Source organism: Anomalospiza imberbis, chromosome 1 (assembly GCF_031753505.1).
Source record: "Anomalospiza imberbis isolate Cuckoo-Finch-1a 21T00152 chromosome 1, ASM3175350v1, whole genome shotgun sequence".
Taxonomy (NCBI): domain Eukaryota; kingdom Metazoa; phylum Chordata; class Aves; order Passeriformes; family Viduidae; genus Anomalospiza; species Anomalospiza imberbis.
In genome coordinates this window covers 112,564,953-112,587,689 of record NC_089681.1, presented here as the reverse complement: position 1 = coordinate 112,587,689, position 22,737 = coordinate 112,564,953, and the positions used below count along the sequence as shown (strand labels likewise).

At 40.5% G+C, this 22,737-nt stretch overlaps 1 protein-coding gene and 1 long non-coding RNA gene across 6 annotated transcripts in view; one reads left to right on the top strand and one right to left on the bottom strand.

Moving 5' to 3' along the window:
• SLC4A7 (solute carrier family 4 member 7) overlaps positions 1–22,737 on the bottom strand; it is a 154,867-nt gene that overhangs the window by 113,969 nt on the left and 18,161 nt on the right. The gene's annotated exons all lie outside the window — the stretch shown is intronic.
• On the top strand, positions 1,880–4,078 carry LOC137482459 (uncharacterized). Its single transcript, XR_011004089.1, has 2 exons — positions 1,880–2,248; positions 4,026–4,078. It is a non-coding gene; the product is annotated as an uncharacterized lncRNA (long non-coding RNA).

Here is a 22,737-nt window from a genome sequence, read left to right as displayed (position 1 = left end):
TTGAGAACTTGTGGAGGAAGGATGAGGCTTTTGATAAAGGGTGAATACAGTGCTTATCTGTAAAAACAGAGAGACAGGAGGACCCTAGAAATGACAGAGCACTTAGCCTAACACTTAAGTTCTTGGAAAGACATCAGAACAAACCATTCAGCTCCTATGTAAGCACCTCATAGATAAGGACACATCAGCAGGGATTTGTCAGTAGCAAATCACTTCAGATCAAGTTAACTTTCTTTAAGGCAAACAGCAAGCCTAAAATCCAGTGGAGATATGAGCCACTGTTGGATTGTTGCCTCGTTAAGGCTTTCATGCTCTATCACTTAACAGTCACACAGGCAAGCTACATCAACATCTTAAGACAGGTACAAAATAGGGAAAAAATATTCAGAATGATGAGTTATCAACGAGAAATTGTCCAAATGGACAGTATATCAACCTGTGTTATGCAGAACACTGCTGTAGAGCCTCAGCTAGTCAATATATGTATCTGTGATCTGAAAGCAGGTAGAGACTTACTACATCTGCAAACAATGTCACACTGGAGGGAGCTGTGAGCACTCTGGAAGATGACAACTGAAAGCAATTGGGACAGCAATGAGTAACTGGGTCTCTGGCCCTGTTTTCTATTATTGTATTTTCCTTCATATCTAACCTTATGCAAAACACAAGCTTTAATCCCCTAATTTGACATGTCCTAAGGCTTCCCCTTACCCATTCTGTACCTTCATTCAATACTTTTTGGCCAAATCCAGACAATATTGTGTCTCCTGCTGTCACAACTCCATGCTTGACGGCAAGTTCCTGTTGAGCAGATCCGCTTTTCACTGTATTTGCACGTCCCAAAACTTTGCTGTGGTTTCTAGCAGTTTACATGTTACAAATCAGTTAAAAGAAAAGAAAAAAATCCAACATAAACTAGGCAGACCTCTTCTCTGTCAAAAGTGATGATTGTTGCTTCAGCATTGAAGTATTCTGAATGTTTTGCACAGGACATCACACAGGACAGGAACTGAATTTAAATTTGCATGCACTTTAATTTGCCTTTTTTTCATACAATATCTAAGGAAGAAGTATTTGCCTCTGGTATGTACTAATAGTGCTGAGGGCTGCATACGTGGAAAAAAAAGTGAAGTCTATATAAAATGAAATCATTCCATACAAGGACACTGGAGCCTAAGGGATAGAACTGCCAGCCCTAAATGGCACATCAGACAGCTTCTGCAGTGTCTGGTCTTGCAAACATTGAACACACATGCTCAGCTTGACTATGAATAACCCTATTGAGTTGAATGGAATTACTTACAGTAGTAAAGTCCATGCATAAGTAAGCACTCACAGATTTGGGATTTAGCACAGGCGATTAGAAAAACAAAAGGAAGAAACTGTATGTCTCCTGTGCTACAGGGAGGTTTCAGACCAGCAGATCTGCTCAGACCCCGGCCCAGAAAGGCTGGAACTTTCTGTAAATACCTACTTTGGAGTCTTCCAAGCAAGGATGGGGTGGAGCTCCCATGTACCAGAGGCACTGTGGTACCTACCCAAACACCTTCACAGTGTCCGTGGTACTTCTGGATCTAAGGCAGCAATAAAAGGCACTCTCAAATTGGGCACCTGTGGCCTTGTCACTCAATTCAGAGAAACCAAACCACATAGTGTATGTTCACTCACAGTGAAATACAAGCCAAGACTAAAACCACACAGGCTTTTACACTCTGCCTTCACCCTACCAGGGCCAGCCTCCATACTGCAATGCATCTCCTCTTCACTATTTCTGTCATCATTTAGATCTGACTTTGGTTTGCTTAATAGTTTTATATGCTTTTTTTTTTTTTTTTTAATTTAGGGAGTAAAGCAATTCACTAGATCCTAAAAGGTACTTAACTCATAACACAAAAATAAATTATCTATGGAGGATTTAAAATAGGCCTGTACTCTCTATTCTGTAATGCTTTATGATTTAGTCACTGGAATGGAGAAGGGATGATGCCGCAGTCAAAGCATAGGATTGATACTTAAGAGACAGGGGCTTTACCACTGACTGTTAGAAATATCCTCTGTGATTGTAAGCACATTATCCAAATTCTTTGGATGAGTTTCCATCAGTGATCCATCAAATACAACCAGAATCTCTGGGCTGGATACTAAGATACCTTACACTTTGCATTCTGGATATCTAGAAAGTTTCCTTTTCAATACCTCATATGCTGCCTACCCCATAACTGATGTTTTCAAAGGAAGTGAGAGTGAGGTGGGGGGACATTAGTTCAGAAATCAGAGCATTCAAGTTGTAAACTGGGGTTGGATTTCAAATCCTAATGCTTCATTCATTAATGAAAACATCTGACAGGAAAGTGCTCTGGACACAATGTGTTATTTTTTACATTTTTCTCTCTCAAGTTTGCTTGCTCCAAAAACCACGTTCACATACCAGTCCCTGTAAGGTCAACCTGAAGGTGTTGTAGTTATGACAGGATTAGAACCAAAATAGCCCCACCAGGAAAGTGCTTTACAGCAGACTACCTTTGACTTCAGCATGGGAAAATAATACCAACAACCCCTTTTACGCTGACACTTCTGCCTGGTGGAACAGGAAGCGGTACGTACAGCACTCACAGCACTCATCTATCTAAAGCAAAGGCACAGCAGAGCTCAAAGCAGGAGCCAGAGCTTTTATCCAGGTTCACTATCCACCCTGCTCTGCAAGGCAGCAGGACACAAGAGCAGGGCTCAGATGACAGCAGCAGTGCGCCATCTTCTCCTTTGAAAGGCACAGGGCACCGATGCAGAACTGACTGCAAGGCAGTGGTGCAGCAGAGGAGGAACCAGGACATTGTGCGTGCAGTTACAGTGAATCCCTCCTGGCACAGCCAGATGCTGCTCAGACACCAGTGGCAGAAGTTCAGTGCTGCATCTAGAGCTTGTTTTGCTGAGGTGGGCTAGAATAAGCCGTGCAAGCTGAAACACAGCTTTGCTCTCATAAACTGTGGCCAAAATGGGGAACTGCTCTGAACTTTAATGGCACAGTAAACTTAGTAGCACCTCCTCCAGAGAGACAGAAACTGTGTGCAGAGGTTGTTGTCAGGCCATCTGGTTATCATTTCCTTCTGCTTTCTCCACCTGAACAAAATCAGAGGTGTTAGTCAGCATAGACATGGTGAATTATTCTCACCAATGATTTTGTCAGTAATAACTCCTGATGCCTTCAAATTTAGTTTTCTTTTATTTTTTACTCAGATAAAAATATTAAAAATTCCTAATTGCTTGTATTTTATTTCAAAGTTGTCTGAAAATGTATTTTTGAGAAGGGATGATCAGTAAATACTCATTCATCAGGATTATTCTGAATTAAAAAGTGGGTTTAAATTTGATCACTCTCCTTTCTTATTAAAAAAAAAAATTATTAAAAAGTCCTTGTGTGAACATGTACACATCCTTAGGATATCCTGTCAGTGCACTGTTTCATAAGATTGTAGTGTCCTACAGACCCATTTATATCACAGGCTTCTTTTGAACAGAGAATGTGGTTCAGCAGTTTGGAGTTCTGTCTCATGGGTGGGCCTATTTAAGCAAGTGGACAGATAGAAGTCATGGAATACAGCTCCAGTGTTTTGACAGGTGTGAAACACCCCTAAGCTAACTTTGAACGGGACACCAAGTACAAAATAGCAGGGTAATAGCAGGTTCTTTCAATGCCAAGAAAGCTCAGGGTAACACACAGGAACCCCAGAATGCCCACTGAAGGCTGTCCAGATTCTGGACCTGTTGAGAAGTCTCTGCTCTCCGGACAAAGCAGAGCTGCCACATAAGCAAGAATCGGAGTTAACCCTGCAACAAAGATATGTCATTCACATTTCCTGGTATTTAATATTTGTGTAGAATATCTATGTTTTGTTCACTGCCATGTCACCTGCTAGTTCTGTGGTTTCAGCCACAATAGTTTCACACAGCTGAAATGTTTTTCCTGGCCACAAAAGTTTTGCCTTGCCCAGATAGAAATCCTCTCAAATGTTTATCTCGATGTCTAGAATACTGGCCCAAGAAGCAGAAATAAAAAGGTGCAGCTAATGGAGCAAGCAAGCAGAGAGGACTGAAAAAGGAGATGGGAAAACAAAGATCTAAAGAACAGAACAGTGAGCTACCTTCAAAGATATCAGAAGAATAGTTCCAACTGCAAGAATAGAAAGGTGTAGTGTGTGATCGTTTACTTTTGTATACATTAATAGAGGAGAGCTAGTGCAATTCAACAGAAGGCATTATTACTTCTTGTGTGTAATAACAGCACACCTGAAACTACCTGAGGAGTTTTAACTTTACTAGGCCCAGTTCTTACCTAAATAATTGTCCTTATCCATCCCCTTGCATTTCCTTTGCTAGCACTCAGTAGAACTGGCATTTTAGCACCTCTCACATTCCTTTGACAGCATATTCATGACTCCACAATGTGTGTGGAGAGAAAAGTCAAGCTCATTGTTTTTAAATGCACTAAAACAAATGCCAGAAAAGTCCACCGTAGGGTATTTGCATGCTTATTACAAGAAGCAAGGATTGTGCACTGGACAGCTAAGATCTATTTAGTCACTGCCTAAGCCAACATGATTTCTTTGAAATTTGGATAGATGCATGACAGAGTTATTGCAGCTCAACAAACAGCTGGCAATTACTTTAACTGCAGCAAAGCATCCACTCTGTGTCAAGAGATCCCAGATGACAGAGCAATCCAGGCTGATGGGGCCCACAGGCTTCCAGCTGTGGCACAAGATCAGGAAAACTAAGTATTGTGCCTGACTCTAAGGACTAAAGAGCTTTAATGGTCTGCTCAATGCCAGGCTTCATAGAGATACTTCAGACTGTAATTCTACTGCCACAGAGGAACTGAGCACCAGCCTTGCTAGGCTTTCACATCTGCCTTGTTTCCCAGATTTTAGTTAGACAGGATCTTTGTTCCCTTGTTAGAGCTGATTGTTAAGAAAGATGAATTGGGCAAGGTGATATAAGTAGGTAAAAGAAATAGGTAGACATTTCTGTTACCTCACAGCAAAAGAGCCAAGAAAATGCTGAAGCAAACTGCAAGATGATAAAGTCAGAGCCAATAAGAAAGTTCTTAGACATATGTGTGTATGTATATATATATATATATATATATATATATATATAATATAAGAATTTCAGCCAAACCCTACAGTCAGACAGTGTCACTGAAGGGTACAAGTTAGGTAAGACTCTACCAGGGTTTACACATTCATAAAACAGAGTTATGGTAACCATTTTTCCAAAGGTTAATTAATTACAACAATTACAACAATTACGTGCTCCCAGGCTCAGTGTTTAGAGATCGCATTGCAACAAGGAAGAGGCTCCTTTGAGGACCAGAATCTCACACACACTAATTAAAGGCATGCTATGCCTTCCCTTAGAGCATCCTATACTGACCACTGCTGGAGAAGAGGAGCTGTCATGCTGAAGCAGATCTGGAAATGGATCAACTCCTGTGACTTGTCTCAAGGTATTGTACAGGTCCATGGTCAGGCAGTGAGGGGCTGCAGGGAGCTGGACACTAACACTGCAGCAGCATCACTGGGGCAGGGCTGGGCTGAAATGGAAGCTTGAGTCATGGACAGGGTGAGGGAAATCTCTTGGGGAAGCTAGGCATGGCCATTAGTGCCCTCAATGCCATAGCAACTTACGAAAAAAAAAAATTACTCCCAGTTGCTAAATAGTTTTTCTATGACCAACTCAAAGGCAGCTTCCCAAGTTACACTCAAAAATAAACATTCATCAACTTTTACAAATAATATCTCTATCTCTTTAAAGGGTGGAAACATTGGAGTGGGAAAAGCAGACACACCCAAATTATACTCCTGGCCCTGCTAATAACCTGCAGAGGGGAGGTCACTTGTCCTCAATTTTACCATTTCAGAATAGGGGACAATGAAACAGTCCACAGCTACAAGCAATAAGCTTTACACATGGCCACAAGAAACAGGATAATTGTGCACCAAGCCATTTTGGAAACATTCAGAATTGAGGTTGAGATAGTTGTTTTGTTTGCTAATATATGCTATATCTTGGGGTTATTTTCTAGCTAATTCATACCCACGCTCTGTTAGTCGCCAAGACTCTAAACAATACAATTCTAGGAAAGAGAGAACTATCTTCTCAATGCATTTGTAATATTTTAAGACTATGTAGATCAGTTTATCTATATCTAGATGGCATTGTTAAGGCCAATATGACAAGTCTATCTAGAACTGGATCTATGCAAGCAGTACCCCTAACAAAGAAAGATTAAAGGTGAAAACATGGTCAAAGTACTCAAAGTACAGGGTAGATTGTTTTGGTTTGTTTTTAATCAAGTAACTCCACAATTTAGCACAATTATATCCTTCCACATACTGAGTGTTGCTGTGCTGTTATCTTAGCAGTCAAGCAATAATCCAAGAACATCTCTGCTCTGCTGATTTCAGAGTTGTTTTTTTTCAGATACATTATTTACAGACTATCAAAAGTTTTACATTGGTCATAAGAACAGATGTTGTCACTGTTCCAATAATCTAATAAACACACCTAGCCATTAAAAACAACCAAAGCAGAAAAAAAAAAATCTTGAAGCACTGCTTACATTTGTAGTTGATAAGATAGAGGCAGCTTTTCTGAATAAACCACCTAAAACTCAAAAATAATTTTCACAGTGAAATCAGACAAAAAGACAGAAGTGCCACTTGAGCATGAGAACCATCAGTGCTCCTCACAGAGATATAGCATATAAGGAAAAAATTTAGATGAGAAAAATTGCAAGGATCTAGTCCAGTTTCACTGGTGTTAATAAGAGTCTTTCCATTGACTCCACAGGGCTAATATGGCCAAAGCAGTTAGCAACAAGGCCTGAAAAAAAAAATGTAAGCACTGGATAAAGGATATGAAGGCTAAGGACAGATTGGGCTTGAATTATAATGAAGTCAGGATAAGGTTGGACTTTCACAAATAAAGTACTGAACTGATTTCAGAGAGGGTCTCTTACATTTCAAAGGCAAAAAGATGATCATTAACTTAACTTCACATCTTTCTTCTAAATCAAATTTTGGGGGATATGAAACACTATTGACTATTACCCTCTTAGAAAGGTCTAAACTCCAATCGTCCCAAGTACCTTCACTACTTATTGGCTGGAATTTTAATATAAATCCTAGAGGCAATAATCCCTATTGAAACTGTGCTATAATGATATCAAGAGGTTGGCTTGCATGGATATTTGGTCACTGTCTGCCAGGGAAGTAGTCAGAAACCAATTAAAGCTGTCCGGCTGTGCTGGTATTTTACTTAGTGTTCACCAAGTCTTTAATTTCTGTAAGTATACATTAAAATTTGAGCTGCTGAGAGTGAAGGGAGGGCAAAAAGTTAAGTCTCTTCTGTATCAGGTTGAAATTTTTGTTTAAAATCCAGTTGGATCAGTTCCCTAACATGGGTAAAAGTTCTGTGTAAGAGGCCATGTCACTCTCCATTCCAATGGCCAGAAGCCATCATTTCCACAAGAAACAAAAGCAACTAAAAGCTTTAAATCCTATCCCATTGTAGGAACACAATTGAATTCTCTTGCCAGCATGAGGACAGAGTATACATAGTCACTGCATAGGACTGACAGTCTGTGTGGGAATTACTGAAGTCTAGCTGCAAGATTTCCATATAGAGACATTTCCTGCCATGAGAATGTTACATACAGTACTAAGTCAGCATCCAAAGTAATCTAAAGAACAAAAGGAAAGCCTCTAAAACAGGCAGAAGGAGAAAAATTATACACAAAGATCACTTCAAATATTCAACACAGGCATTTAAAGTGGAGGATATCAAGGTCATATTGTGCAGCTTTTTTTCAAGCACATCAACAGGAGTGTGTTTTTAAAGTAAAGCCTAAGGCAGTATATGACCTTTTAAAATTTTATTTTATTTTTCTTTGGATAAGATGGTTGTGAGATGCTGCCCAAGAACAGAACTATAGGGCATACCAAACTCAAATACACATTTGAAACTGAGTACTATCTATGTTTCAAAGTATGGTCGCAAAGGAACTCTAGTAAAAGAGACAAAAGATTCTTGGGTCCATAGTCTGATAGTATAAAAATAATCTAACCTTGCTACAAACAAAGCACAGAGAGTTTAATTAATCAGCCATTACATCAGTCATGTTTTAAGTGAACACAGCAATTCTCACGGAGGTTTGATGGCCTTCCAAACTGTTAAATTAATTTTGTGGTGACAAGTGAACTAATACAGATAATGCTCTGAAGCAACCCTGTCCACCTACCTCCTAAGAAATCTTGTTTAGTATAGAGAAGAGAGGTATAGGCTGTGACTGTGTCAGCTCCAAAATCCAGCTCATCCTTGTGACTTTGAGTCCTGTTGCTCAACACATGGAGAGAAACAAGATTTCCCCAGAATTTTCATGATGGAGAGCATCTCCTTCTTCCACAAACAGTTTAGGCTAAATACTTTTGTGCATTTATATACACAGACATCTGAGAAGTAAGCAACCATCATCCATGTCAACTCCCCTTCTATGTTGCTTCAGATCAATCCCACTATAAAGACAAGAACTACTGAGTCTGCAGTGATTTCCACTGTTCTTTCACTTTCCTTTTCCCATGTCTAATGACCTACAATTACATTACATATAACAATAATTTTTAAAAAACCCAAAAAACAATAACCAAACAAAAAACCCACAATAAACTACACTAAAGCGTTTGTTTTTTCTATGTGCACAGGTGGTACACCTGTGCAGGGAAACAGACTGCCTCAAACCTAGCTCTGATGTAATTATACAGCATTAATATAACACTTAGTAGCTGTTCCATATACTTCCTGTATCTCACTGCTACCATTATTCATCATTACTTCACAGTGTTAATTACAGTGTTATCAGAACAGCTCTTCAAAGTGATGTAACAGGCACCTGAAAATATTTTTGTGTCATTGCAAATGGTTTGCCTGAGCACTTATTTGCTTGAATAAATGAATAAAGTCTTGCTTCTTACAATGTGTTCTCAGAACAGCTTGATTTTTACTGAATTTTCTGTTTTCAGATTCTCCTAGAAGAAAGCAGCTTTGAAAAACATATTAAACCAATTACGGCACGCAAGGAAATAGGAACCCCCCTCTATCTGTGAGTGCTATGCTGGGCTTGGAGCCCCCCTCTAAGGGGCACGGCTGCCTGATGCAGAGGGTGTGATTTACACACGTGTAACATCTCCCTCTACTGGCTAAAACTCTAGCAATACTTCAATTTCCAAGCAGAAAGGTTTTATCTGCTGTGAGAATCCCACATGAGGTCACCTCCCATCCTCTAGTTTTTACACACTTGTAATCTCTCTCTGTAACCCTAAAGCAGACAAGGTCTGCATGATGGATCAGGTGATGATGAACGGGGCACAGTTCAGCTGAAACCCTAAATCCTCGATGCTAAATGCCTTGGTGAGATGCCAAAGACCTCAGTGAAATGCTCTGAAGACAAGCAGACTTAAGCAAGTTCAGCAGGGCCTTTCTTGCGAACCCAGGACTAAAGGAGACTTTGCAACTACAGTTGCTGTGCAGCAGCTTTCATCTTGTTCTCTGAACAATGTCTGATTTAGCAATACTAATTATTAAATCATTTTGAAAACTGTGATCTCAATGGTGAACTTAAGTATCTTAAGTAAAAACAGAGCCCATTAAATATGGATGCTTTAGCAAACCTCAGTTCTTCACTCTTTGATGACCTCTGAAGCCATAACTCAGTGTTACTGTGTGCCCACACTAACAGCATTTTTGTATGTGTTGTCTTTAAATGCTCAATAGCTGACAGAACAGATGAAAAATAATCCTGGTACATTCTGAGAACAAGAAAGGCTCACCTATGAAGACACTCCAGATAGAAAGGCATGCAAGGATACTCTGTGAGGAGAATTTCACCACACAGCACCTACACACACATTCTGTTTCCAGTAGAGCATTACAGGCTTCCTCACACTCTGGAGAACTAATAGTTAACAGAGCCTTTGGGCTACATCTAGTAGTCTACAGCTAGGAATTGTAATGTACAATTCCCACATACTCCAACACCAAATGGCATTAAGCTGAGATAAACATATTCTAAAAGTAACCTTTTCTTTTTTAAGTTCCTAACAGAGTTGTCCATATAGATCTCCTGTAGTCAAGAAAAACTGAAAATATTCTTCATTCCATTAAAAATCGAGAATTCACTTAATACCAACTCTTCTAAAATGTGGCCTACACTATAGATTCTTGATATATAGGCTACAGACACTAATATTTTCCTGCTACAATATTGTAAAGTTCAGCAAATAATTTAAAAACTATTTCTATTATAATTCACACAATTGTAAATAGGTAAATAAAAGAAAAATTATGTTATTCATGGCAAGGAATAATTCTATTATTTTCTTTCTTCTCCATATTTTAAAAGGCTTTTAAATTCACCATTTCTTCCCTTTTATTTCCCTTCTTCTTTTGTTTGATAAGCTTTTTTTAAATTTCCCTTCCCTGCATCCTGTGTGCAGGGCGAAACCATTCATGCAGAATTCATCACAGGAAAACAAACATAATATCTCGCTCCCATATTCCCAAGAGGAAATTAACTGAAATTACCAGTTCTTGGGAAATCGGCATAGAAAAAAGCAGGAGAAATTACTATAGCCAAGTTGTCAGGGAAACTGTTAGCACACTGGCGGCTCAGGAAAATGGGCTATTTGAAACACTTTCTACTAAGTATCCAAGCAAACTATAGGGTCGTTTGTGGGGATTGGAGGCACACAAAGCCTGAAAGCATTATTGCTTTTGAAAGGCTTAGTAACTCTTGGCTGTTGTGGGGGAGCGTCCTGCAGAATGGACGCTTGCTACCTTTTCAGCATAGACATAGAATTCTATGAATAGCACTTGGCTAATTCCCCCTTTGTGGAAGTCTTTAGGAAGCTCTTCATTGTATAGTCCATTCTATAGTACTCCTAAAGCCAAAAGATAAGAGTATTCTAAGGAAATTGTCCAATTCTAAGTGGGCTTTTTAAAAATTATTTGTGCCCAGCCCTGTTACATTTCCTTTGCTACTCAAGGGGCAGCAATTATCACAGCGAGCAGCAGACAGACTTCTGTGACTGAGCTTCATTGCTTTTAGTCCTGCATGAGTGCATGAAAGGACAGCACTCTGCCAATTCCAAACGCCCGGGCAGATTCGGTAAGCTGCACCTAAATCACAGAGGTAGCACAGCGCAACGCAAGGCTGTGATGATCAGTGCAACACTACCCTGAGCTCGGTGTTAGGGAAGGCTCCAGGCTGTGACACGACCTGAACTTCGGGCACGTTGGGAACCTGCTGCTGGGGTGAGACTGGCTCCAACAGCCCTCCCTACACAGATGCACTCAAACCCAGATGACGTCTTGTTTTGCTGTGCTGCTACAAACACACTAACTACAACTATGGCTGGGAGAGCAGAAGATGAGAGCTAGAGCAGGGGCTTTTGTGGTGTAACTGCACCTGAAGTAGTATTTTTGTGAGGGGAGTAATGCAGATAAAAAGAGAAAGAGCACCACGCCTATGCCAACCAAACTTTCAAGCTGTCTGTGTTCCCAGTCAGAGCAAGTACATTAACTCCGGGCCAGAGTAGATGAAGGAAAGAGGGACAAGAACTCCTAGGCTTTAGCCTGACCCAGGACTGCAGTGAAAATGTAACAAATAAAGAAACAAATGTGTTTTATATCACATGAGGAGACTCCTCAGTCAACTGATGATTAAATGTGTGGAACTCTCGCATATCCAAGCTTCATATTCCAGAAGCTTAAACAGCAGATTTCACATTATCATTGCATTCACATGGATCAGACAAAGAGACTAGGAGGCAGCTTGGGTTATTGTAAACATAATCCGTGCAAGGGTGGAGGAGGGGGGTTACACCAAGAGATAAAAAACTTGCTGACAACAATAACAGGTGAACATCAGAGAAAAAAATTGAGATTTTGTGGGCCCTCCCAAGGTTTTTCTCCCCATTTCCCCTCTTTCAGGAATACTGCCCATGCTATACCATGCTTAACTAAAGTTATTTGATTATAAATCACAAGTTATTTGATTACAAATTTTGAGACCTGCTAAAGACAAAGTTTTGTGACCTGATTTTACCTTCTGTTTCACAGGCCATGGAAAGTTTCCTGCATGGCTTGCTCATAGAGTATTAAAGTATTCCTCTTTCTCACATTACCTGATTTGGCTGCATGAACTGCAGACCTACCAGCCCTGGAAATCCATCTAACTTGTACCTACTTATCCTCCCTAGAAGTGCTTGCCATCTCTGGCTCCCTTTCACCTTAGAGCGTGAGGATGTGCACGCACATATCCAAGGTGTGTTAAGAGGTTAAAAGGGTGCTGGGAGCATCAGGTAGATGATTGGAGGCTCATCTTGGCACAAGAAAAAAGGCCAAGGCATGCCAGAATTTGCAGAGACATATTCCTCAAGCTGCTTGAACTTTACTTGGCTTTCAGACTCCTAGCAAAGATCACAAGACTGAAGGTCACCATGTTCATACAGAAAATTGTGAAGCATGTGAGTGCACACACCATTGATTCTGTTCACATCTGAGGCCCTGCCATCAAGGCCATTTTGCCATATGCATTCCTATGCATTCCTCCCTATACAGGGCTTCCGCTTCCCCTGACAAGGAGCAGCCATCACGTTCAGATCATTCATTTCAGTGCTATAAACCTCCAGAACAGCCTAGCCTGAAGTTTTGCCTTTCTCTGCTCTGAGGAAAAACATTCACTGTAGTTCTCCAGGTTAGCAAGCACATACTGGAAAACTACTGAGGCTAAAAAGGCATGGGAAAAAGAGTAAAATCCAAGTCTGCAGCCCCAAGGGCAAGAAGGGATTGCACAGCACTGTCTGGACAGCCTGCCCACAAAATATGGCTCTTCCCAGCAGCGCTTACACTCACCTTCCTTATAAATTAACCTGCTTAAACCACCTATGCCAAACCTTGAAAGAAGAGCCAGAAGACACTTGCAGCAAAGTCCCACTTCTATGAAAATTGCCGTGTTGCAAAAAATTGGGAAGGATACTCTTGCAGAGACTGGGACTCTGATTCAATTCACAACTCAGCAATCAATTTCCATAGTGAGACAGAAAGGTAATCTGTGCCCCAACAACTAAAGCATAACAGGGAAACAGTGCAGCCTTTCTCCCAAAGACACCTTTTATTGGTTTGCAGAGCTTGGCTCTGAGGTTACGGATACACAGTATAATCTAGAAGGACTTTGAGTATCTGAACTAGCTCTTGAGATGAACTTCAAAAGTGAAGACAGTCACATTAATAGTACCTTCGGTCAGTTAGCCCCCCACAAAAAGCAGGGTCTGTCCTATAGGATGCCACCTTTTTCTCTCTACCACTAATCTCAAGGCCCTTGAGAGGAGAAAGAAGTTGGCAAATGTCCCTGGCACAGGGTGACAAGGCACATACAATGCTGATGCTCCACAAATCTCTTGCTGAATGATCCCTCTCGCAAATATAACTCCCTTTCTCTCACAGAAAACACAGCAACTCTGTTCTGGGACTTCTCTAGAGAAAGATAAAAGCATTGCCATATGGAGTTGAGGAGAGGGTGATTAAGAAGAGGAGGCATCCTTGGAGAACAGAGGTTGTGCAAATAACACAAGTCGTGGTTGAGAAGAGAAATATGGGAGGTGAGGTAGGGAGAGGAGGAGTACAGCATTTCAAAAGGATCACAATAAGAGACAAAGTGTTAACATTGGTATATAATAACACTTAACATGACATGTATTTGGCATTGCAAAATCCCTACACCATCACAAACAGCATCACAGGATAGCACCAGGACATGTGCACACACTAACCTGTAGGCATGTCATTCCCATTAGCTTTAATAGGAATTATGCATCTGACTAGGGTTTGGTAACATTTTACCTCCATGCATGTCCCATGAGCCTGCACTGAAATACAGATTAATTGAGACAGTGTCTGTCCAGATGGTGCTAGGTGTTGGAAAAAAAGAGCATCACCACATCTGGGAGCTGTTAGCTCCAAACTCATGCGGTGTCTTAAACATACGATAGCTTTCAAAGTTGGTTTTGTCTTCTCTGCAGGCCTATTCCATAATGGTATCACCAACTGCATGTTCTAGCTTGCATTAAGCAGCACCCTATTCACAAGAAGTAATTTTGCAAGAAATTGAGGTGATTTCAGCATATTTCTAGGTATTAAAAAACGGTTTAGCAAGTATCAAACTCTGAAGTAAAGTAGATAATAGGCATTAATCACCAAAGTAAATCCATTAGTCAGTTGCACAGTATTCATGGCTGTTCCTGTACCTACAGTATCGATGAAGTCAGAATGAAACATCAGCCTTCTCCAACTTGCTATAGCAAATCCACGTTACTTGAGCAAAGTAAAAAATTCCAGCCCCGTGATCTCCTCCTTCACTTTTGCTAATTACCTTGGTACAGAGATTTCAAAACCATTTTTATGCCACAATAAAAACGTAATGGCTCATCTAGCCTGCAGAGGCATAATTACTACAAATATATTTGCAACGCAGATAATGATTCTGAATAGCATGTTTCCACAGGCAAAAGCTAAAAGAAGAAAGCAGACTGATGACTGTCACCTGTCTGCCAGTTTTCTAAAACAATGCTCCCTCCAAGAAGACCAGCACTGCTGCCTAAAAGCTAATGTGCCTAAAAGTACATGTCTCAGGCATCACTTAATATTTGATCTTTTGTCATACTATTGGTCATATATTTTCAGAGGGTTGGGGGTTTTTTTTAATGTCATGTCAGTTTTGCTGTAAGCAAAGAGCATTAGATAAAGGATCACTAAATAAATATATTTCGCTCTGGAAGATCAAATTTCAGTCAGCTGTTCACCACTATGGAAATAGCTGTTCAACACTTATGCATATTTAATGCATAACATATCTAGATTCATAGCTAGATATCTCCACAAAATGAAATGTAGATTTATATGTCTGTAATTAATTTACATATACAATTGGATTTATCAATATCATTCCATGCTACTGAAAGCAATCTCCTTAGTTTCTTAAAATGACAAAGAAAGGTCCATACATGGAAAAGAGATCCACGTTCTTAAAATTCCCTATTTAAGCTATCCCTGTTCATGAAATGCAAGAAGCAAAGTTGATGAAGAAGGGAAGACCAAATTAAAACAAAAAAATTTGGTTTTCCTTTTTTAAGTTATGGGAGGAAAAAAAACCCCTGCAAAATATGGAAAATAGAAATAATCTTAGTGAAGAAAGTGTTCTGAAACTTTAAAGTTCTATTCATAATTAAAATGTAAAGGATGGAGGGATTCTGAGGAGCACAGGCAGGTATTCCTGTCAAGCCAGTTATGACTGTTTCCATTTCTCCTAGTCACAGTGTCCAGGAAGATTTTACCTTAAAAAGAAGGCAGCAACCATCTGAAGAACAACAGCCTGTCTCTGCTGCAGAGATGTGCTGCACGGTTAACAGTAGTACTGCATATGTTTACCCCAGTGCACGCCAATTCAGAAGGCAAATGTTGCCTTTCCTGCTCCAAATGGTCAAAGGTAAGAACATCAGAAAAGCAAACTCTCATGTAATACCTTTGCCCTTGCTGGGCAGCTGGCAGATTGAAGCAGCTTCCAGAGCTCCCTCCTCCTGTGAGGTGAAATCAGAGCTGAGGAGACAGGACACCCATCGTGTCCCTCGCTGTCTAGCAAACAGACATGAGCCCATTTCCTGACACTGTACACAGGCCACCTGCTGCAGAGTCCCCCAGCAACACCCCTCTGCCAACCACCTGCCTTGGAGCCATGGCCATGGGGGCACTAGAACACAGGAGTTGAGGAGCAGCAGTTTGCATTGCTTCCACGTGGCCCCTGTCTGCTCCCAGCTGATCTCACACCACCCCTGACCAGCGCTGGGCAACTGCACCAGGGCTGCACTGGGAACCACACCAGGGCCTGATCCAAGTTACCCATAACCATCTGTAGCCAGCTTATTTTTCACACAAATCAGTCTTCTAATCCTACCCACGACTCCATCCCACATGCTGCTGTAGCAGCGCTACTTCTAGGGGCACATGGGGAGTGTGGAAAAAAGAATAAACCCAGGAAAAAGCCCAAAACCAGGAGGTATATATGGCATCCCCATGGCCAAAATAAGTAACTTAGTAATTAGTTTAAAGCCCATTCTCAAAGACTTAACACATCTGAACTGCTGAATTCTGTGCCCTACTTCTCCTCCTCCATCAGTTCCTCTTTCCAAAAAATCCATGAGTCTTAAGCTTACTAACCATATTTTGAAAACTGTTCTCTCACTTGCAGTGAGGGTTAAGTAACTACCCTTATATCGTCTCTCTCTCAAGCACACAAAGCTATATGCCCAGTACCATGCTAGGTGGGTTAAGTTATTGGGGGACTAATTCATGCTTGAAATAATTGATCTTGCCAGATTATTTTGGTTTGTCTCAAGCAAGAACTCAGAAACTGTTGAAAACACGCAGAGAGATGGACAGCACGCAAAAAAGAGAACAGAAAGGAAAAAGAAAATGGACAAACCATAAACATGTTTGAGTCCAAAATTAAAATGGGTTAGTTTTCAGGTCTTGTCTAGCTTTAATCCTGGATGATGTGTTTGCCTGAACCAATCTGTCCACTGTCAGCAAACAAATGGCAGTCAACAAACACTTCAATAGTCTTCTCTTGAGTTACTTTTTATGTTCCAGCTTCTTCACTGCCAAGTGTTCAAACCTATTTGCAATTATTTGATCTTCTTTCGAGTTTGAAGAATGTGATGACAGTCAGTGCAAGAAAGCTGCACAATAGTTAATATTGTGCAAGCACGAGAACTATGAGAACACTGTTGTCAGTAAACACGGTCATTTCCCTAAAATGCATTTATCCAGTTATTAGGCTCGCTTAGTCCATGCTCATGTGGACTACTGGAATTACAGAATACTAAATCTTCAAAATGTTAATTTAATTCTATTGACAAAACAGAAAAAATGAAGCTGAACACCTCAGGATCAGATTGGCAGTCTTGTAGGAAGAGCAGGTTCCCTGGAGAGCAAATGGAAAATCTTAGCTACTATATACAGCTTCCCAAGCCATTAAGGAGACAGAACATTGTCTGTTCACAATTAAGTCAACAGCAAAACCTCACTGGCATAAGAATCAGCACCAACATGAGAGCTGATCTGAAACACATGTCCAGGCCCTAGCAAGCTACCTTGACACAATGGCTCACCCTTTACTTCACCAGCACCCTTTACTTCACTTTCCCTCTGGAAAAACAAAGGCAACTTTTAGTAATGTACTCGCAAGGAAGGAAGTCCAGAAATTCTAACTCGTAAAAGCTCTCTTTCCTTCCCACCCACTTGGAGCGGATTTTTTCCGCTTCTTGTCTCTCTCATTTCTAAGTCAAACTCCTAGCAGCTGCTTATGGAAGACCTAAGTGGTGATTCTGGCTGGTGGCAGCTTTTTTCTTTCAAAATAACAGACAAAGAAGGATACACAATAAGGAAGATTTCTCCACAGTTTCCAACACAGTGGATGAGTAATTCCAAAGGTAATTCCAAAGAATTTCTTCTCTTTGCGGTATTGCTCTCTTCTGCTTTATTTAGAGGATATGATAAAAAGCTAATTTAAGAGATATCAACAATGCTATACCACACAGAATGATCTCCTTTGCAAGGGGGAAGGATGTAATTAACAGCTGTCACATATAAGAAGTTCACTGCACATTATTCTTTTGCAATGGAGATTTCTGAGTCCATTTCAATAGTTTATCAAGATAAAACAATATAAACAAAACAAGATAAACCCCAAACAACTCTCCCTGTAATTTATTAAAATGTTTAAAAACTCTTTAAAAGATAACTTAGTTTGCTGCTGAGTGACAAGCAGGTGATACATAATAACCATACACACAGGCTTTTCTCACTTTTAGGCTTCGATTTAAAACTCAGAGAAGATTCCAGAAGAAACAGCAAACTGCAACTTGCCACAAGTAAACTGCACTCTTGAAAGCACACTGCATTCGCCACAGCAATGGTGAGATCAGAGAGTTCATGGTGAATCTCTGTGCTACATGAAAATGCAGTCCATGTAAAGCTTATATCCCAGCGATCTGAATTCAGTTTTGATGTGCTGTTGACTGTGCTCACTTTTGCAACATTTGATAGAACTGCTGTTATTTATTTAATCACTACCGCAGACCCAATACCAGCTGCAGATAAATCAACAAGAACATTCTTGTTATTGTGGCATGCCTTCTGTAAGCTCTTATAAAAGAGATTTCCATTCTTGCATGCCTAGGAATAAAAGTTCCATCAATCAGAATCATTCATCAGTTTTGTAATGCCCCTCTGCCTGACCTTCATTGCCTCATGCAACAAGCAACCTGCTGAGTCTTCTTCTGTAAAGACGAAGCCTATTCATCTAATCCATCAAACAGAAAAGGAGTAGTCATTTTGATCAAATTCATGGAAAAGGCATGCTGTGGTGGCTAACTGAACCCCAGGATTCACATCAACTTAAAACTCTTACCTTCCAGTATGCAACAGGGGCAATATTGCACTAATCAGACAAGCAGGCAGCTGACATCTGCATTTAAACAGAGTGGGCCTGATCATCTTAAGGCCAATGTTTTAATAAGAGGACTATAAGCAAGAATTATTTTAAAATTACATTCCTTAGATGCTGCTTATGATACAGCTTTTCAAGAACATTTACGGTAATATTCTCCTTTAGGATAGGCAGCAAAAGTTGTACTTTTCATTAGCCTACAGCATCAGAAAACTTGGAGCTGGGTACAATATAAAAGAAGAATCAAAATGGATTGGGTGATTTTGAGTATGCCTTTGGTGATTTAATCATATCACAAAACTACTGCTGAGAGAAGGCTGATTCTATGTGGCCCTAGTACAGAGACTACTCTGAGCTTTAATCATACATAAACAGTATCTGAAAGAGATTCTCTGTTGGAACTAATCCTTTCACACCTTGACTCACATTTTTCCTCAACCAACAGGAGATATCTAATAGATTAAACTATTAAACATTATTCTGGCCTAGACCTGGATCATAAATCCTCAAGATAACATTTTCAATTATAACAGCCTGAAATAACCTGGTTTTCAATGCTTATTGTCTGATACATCTATTTGGTTTAACTTATTATTCTAATCATGGAATTTGCTAAAATTAGGTGCTATAGCAGCATCTTAATGATAGATTAGGACAAACCCTGGAATTACACAGCTTTGCCTTTTTTCCATACCTCTTGACCATATTTTCATAAATCCAGCCTGACCAAGGATCTCTTTAAATTGTTAACATTTCACAGATTTTTGTGGCATGAAACTACTGAAAAATATATCATGAGAAAAGCAGAGGCATCACAGATGGGGAAGTAGTAGCAAGAACTGGAAATATGAACTAGAAAGGAACCGGAGTTTTTACACTGATAAAAAAGGTTCACCCTTTCAGTATTTATTCTGAAGAAGTTCTGATTGCTTTGTATTTGAGAAAGAATCTTAATTTCCTAATTTCCCATCCCAAACTAATTTACACCACGTCTTTCCCCAAAAACTTGCAATTACAGCAAGGAGAAATAGTATGAGAGCAGACTTTATTTTACTGTATATGACTCTACAATAATATATATACACCAGTTTGTCTTAATTAATTCAAATATTCACTGACATCTATTCAGAGCTGACCATCTATCATCCAATATCACAGAAAACAATTTCATGTTTCATTCTTTTAAAAACTTTCATGAATGTTGCTTTTCTTTGTTAATTTTACATAATTTTTTCCACTCTTCCAGATCCTTCAGAGACACTAATATGCTACAATATGGCTTAACCTCAGATAGACTCAGGCACTGCACCAAGAACCGTTAACTGCAACAAAATATAATCTCATTCTGCTATTTTTTTACTTCTTAGCCAGTTCCTCATCTCATACTCTCTCTCTCCCAGTTAAATGAAAAATAAGACCCTGTGAGGAGCTTTGTCAAAAGCTTTTTGAAACATGATCTCTCCATAAAAGTTGCTGCGAAGATGTGGACTACACTAAACAGAAAAGGGATCAGAAGGCCAACTGCCTGGGCATGACTCATTTTCTGCCACACATGTAAGCTGTGCCTTGAGAAAGGCACAGAGACAGAAATCAAGATGCCTGTGATAAAATGGGGTCTGTAGTTTAATGACTGGCTCCCAGTAAGCTCCAAGTAAGGTCCAAGCTTCACCACTCTGAAAAGGAGTTGTTTGTAAGCAAATCGTTATGCTGGCTCCCAGCAGACCCTCCTTGTCTAAGCCATTAAGACTCTCCCTCTTACCACTATTAGTCACGCTGAGTACTAATATTATTCATTATTACTCATAGTTTACTCTTTGAATAACCTCATTAATTTCAGTGAGAAATTTGCAGTAGGATGTATTAGATAATCTATGCATTTATAGATGCATGTATGTCTAATTAAAGGGTATCAAATGAGATTACTGGGTTTCTATTGCTGACTAAGCTGATCGTTGAAACTCTGGACCCAGAAGTGAAAGTGTGTGTGGCTGATGCTAAAGACATGCTAAGTCAAGCTTTCTAAAGTACCTGTGGCAAAATCAGTCTTTACAGCAATTTTCATGAGGATACTGAAAAGTTACACAGCCTTTCACCTCTGGGCTCTACTGTACAAAAGGGGCTTGGAAATGGGCAGTTGCCTGTCCCTCAGTACTACCAAATAACATATTAGTAACAAAAATGGGAAGCAAACTTAGAAGAAAACAAAACACACACAGGTTTGTACCTCACAGACCACTCTTCCTCGTTTTTTTGTGGATGCCACTGACATTGAAAACATTTTCCTCCTTCCAAAGCTAGGGAGAAGAGCAAGTCAGCTAACCATCCATTATGAGATCAAGCTGTACTTTATGTCCCTCTGAAGGCATCCTGTGTTAGGATCATCTGGGAGCAAAGAGCAGACTCTACTTAAAGAAGTGAAAAACTCACAAGAGCATCTCAAATCATCCAGGCTGTAGATTGCATGAGTGTTGTTGCTTTTTATTTTTTAAAAAGGAAAGTTAATTTTCTCAGTGATTTCAGCACATTGCAAAACTTCATGGATTACAAAATTAATTCTTTAATTATATTTTTGAAGAGGGAAATTCTTGTGATAACTTTTTACAGAAATAAATCGGGACAGCAGTGCTACAGGCAGGAGGAGACTGGAGGGGGATGCTGTCTGAAAACAGGACAGTGAGTCAGAAAAGCATGACTGGTGTCCGCTCCCTGATAATTTCCTTCAAATGCTAGAGGAGCTCCTTCTATGGGTGAGACTTCTAACTTTTTCCTCTGTCCCCCTGTCTTCCCCTCAGAGCCCTCCCCCAAGCAAAGTTTACCAGCACAGCTACACAGTCATCACCCATCCTGTTTTGTCACCACTACCCACCTCATCCCTATGAAAGCCAACTGGATCAGGCAATGCCTGTGAAGCCAGGGTCCTAATCCCATCAGGGGAGGATGATAGCAATCTGAAAGTGGCAAGGCGGGACACTTTCTAAACACTACCACCCACAGGAAAAATTGTACTCAGCTGCCTACAGACTATGCAAATCTGCCTGCTCTCCTGGCCTGGAAAAGGAGCAGCAAAACAAGGGCAGGATCAGTCTGTGCCATTCAGTGACAATGCCTTGGAGAAGCAGGCACAGTCTGTGCCCAGCTCTGTGGAGCACACCCTGAATGTCAGCCCTGTAGACTGACTTTGTTTCGTGCACTAGACGTGCCTCACACGATGGTTCCCACTTCATCTTTCTCTGGAGCCAGGGCTAAACTTCATGTTCAAGGCAGGGCCACAGGCTGGTGTGACAGCTGAGGTGAGCTCAGTGGATCACAAAGAGGTGACAGGTCTTTTGCCATTAGACCCCACTTACTGTGTTTCCATGTTCAACAAAGTCCTACTGTAAGGATGCACCTGATCTACAAGGGCCCCTCTTCCACCCTCACAATGCTCTGCACCAAAAACCTTTCTCTGTCACAAGCCTGGCTGCAGCATGTTTGAGAAGCAATCAGGACATGGCACCCTGGATGATACAATGCTGCCTGCTTCCCCAGATTGTAAAATGAACCCTCCCTTGCAGCTGGGGACAATTTTAGTCACCACAAGCTCTTGAAAAACAACAGCCTAAGCACTTCCCTCAGAACTGGTGTTGTGTTTTTCTCTGATACTGACATACTGAGGCTGGGGAAGGAAACATTTATCACCTCGTCCATGGTGGAGCCAGACTACAGGCAGGCACCAGTCATCCAAAGCAATTAATTATATGATCCTGCCACTGACTGAGCTCTCAAATAGCTATCTTCTGTCACACAGGCTTCTTCACACATGAGGAGTGGAGCTCTTCTCAGACCTGTTACCAGAGGTACATTAAACTTATTGATTGCTAGGGTGTGTTTCTAGACAAAGGCCAATGCCAACATGGGCCACAGTTGCATACAAACTGTCCACCACTTCCTTTAAGAGCTCAGTCATAACTCATAATCTCATAGAGATGGACCAAGGCTGACATACTTTAGCTTAAAAAAAAGTAAGCTTCGAGGCTGCCAGTTCCACTAGCATAAAAACAGGAATCTGTCAGACAAAACCAGCAACTTCCACACCTGCAAAACTCAGGCCATATTATTAGGAATTCTGTAGTTTCAGT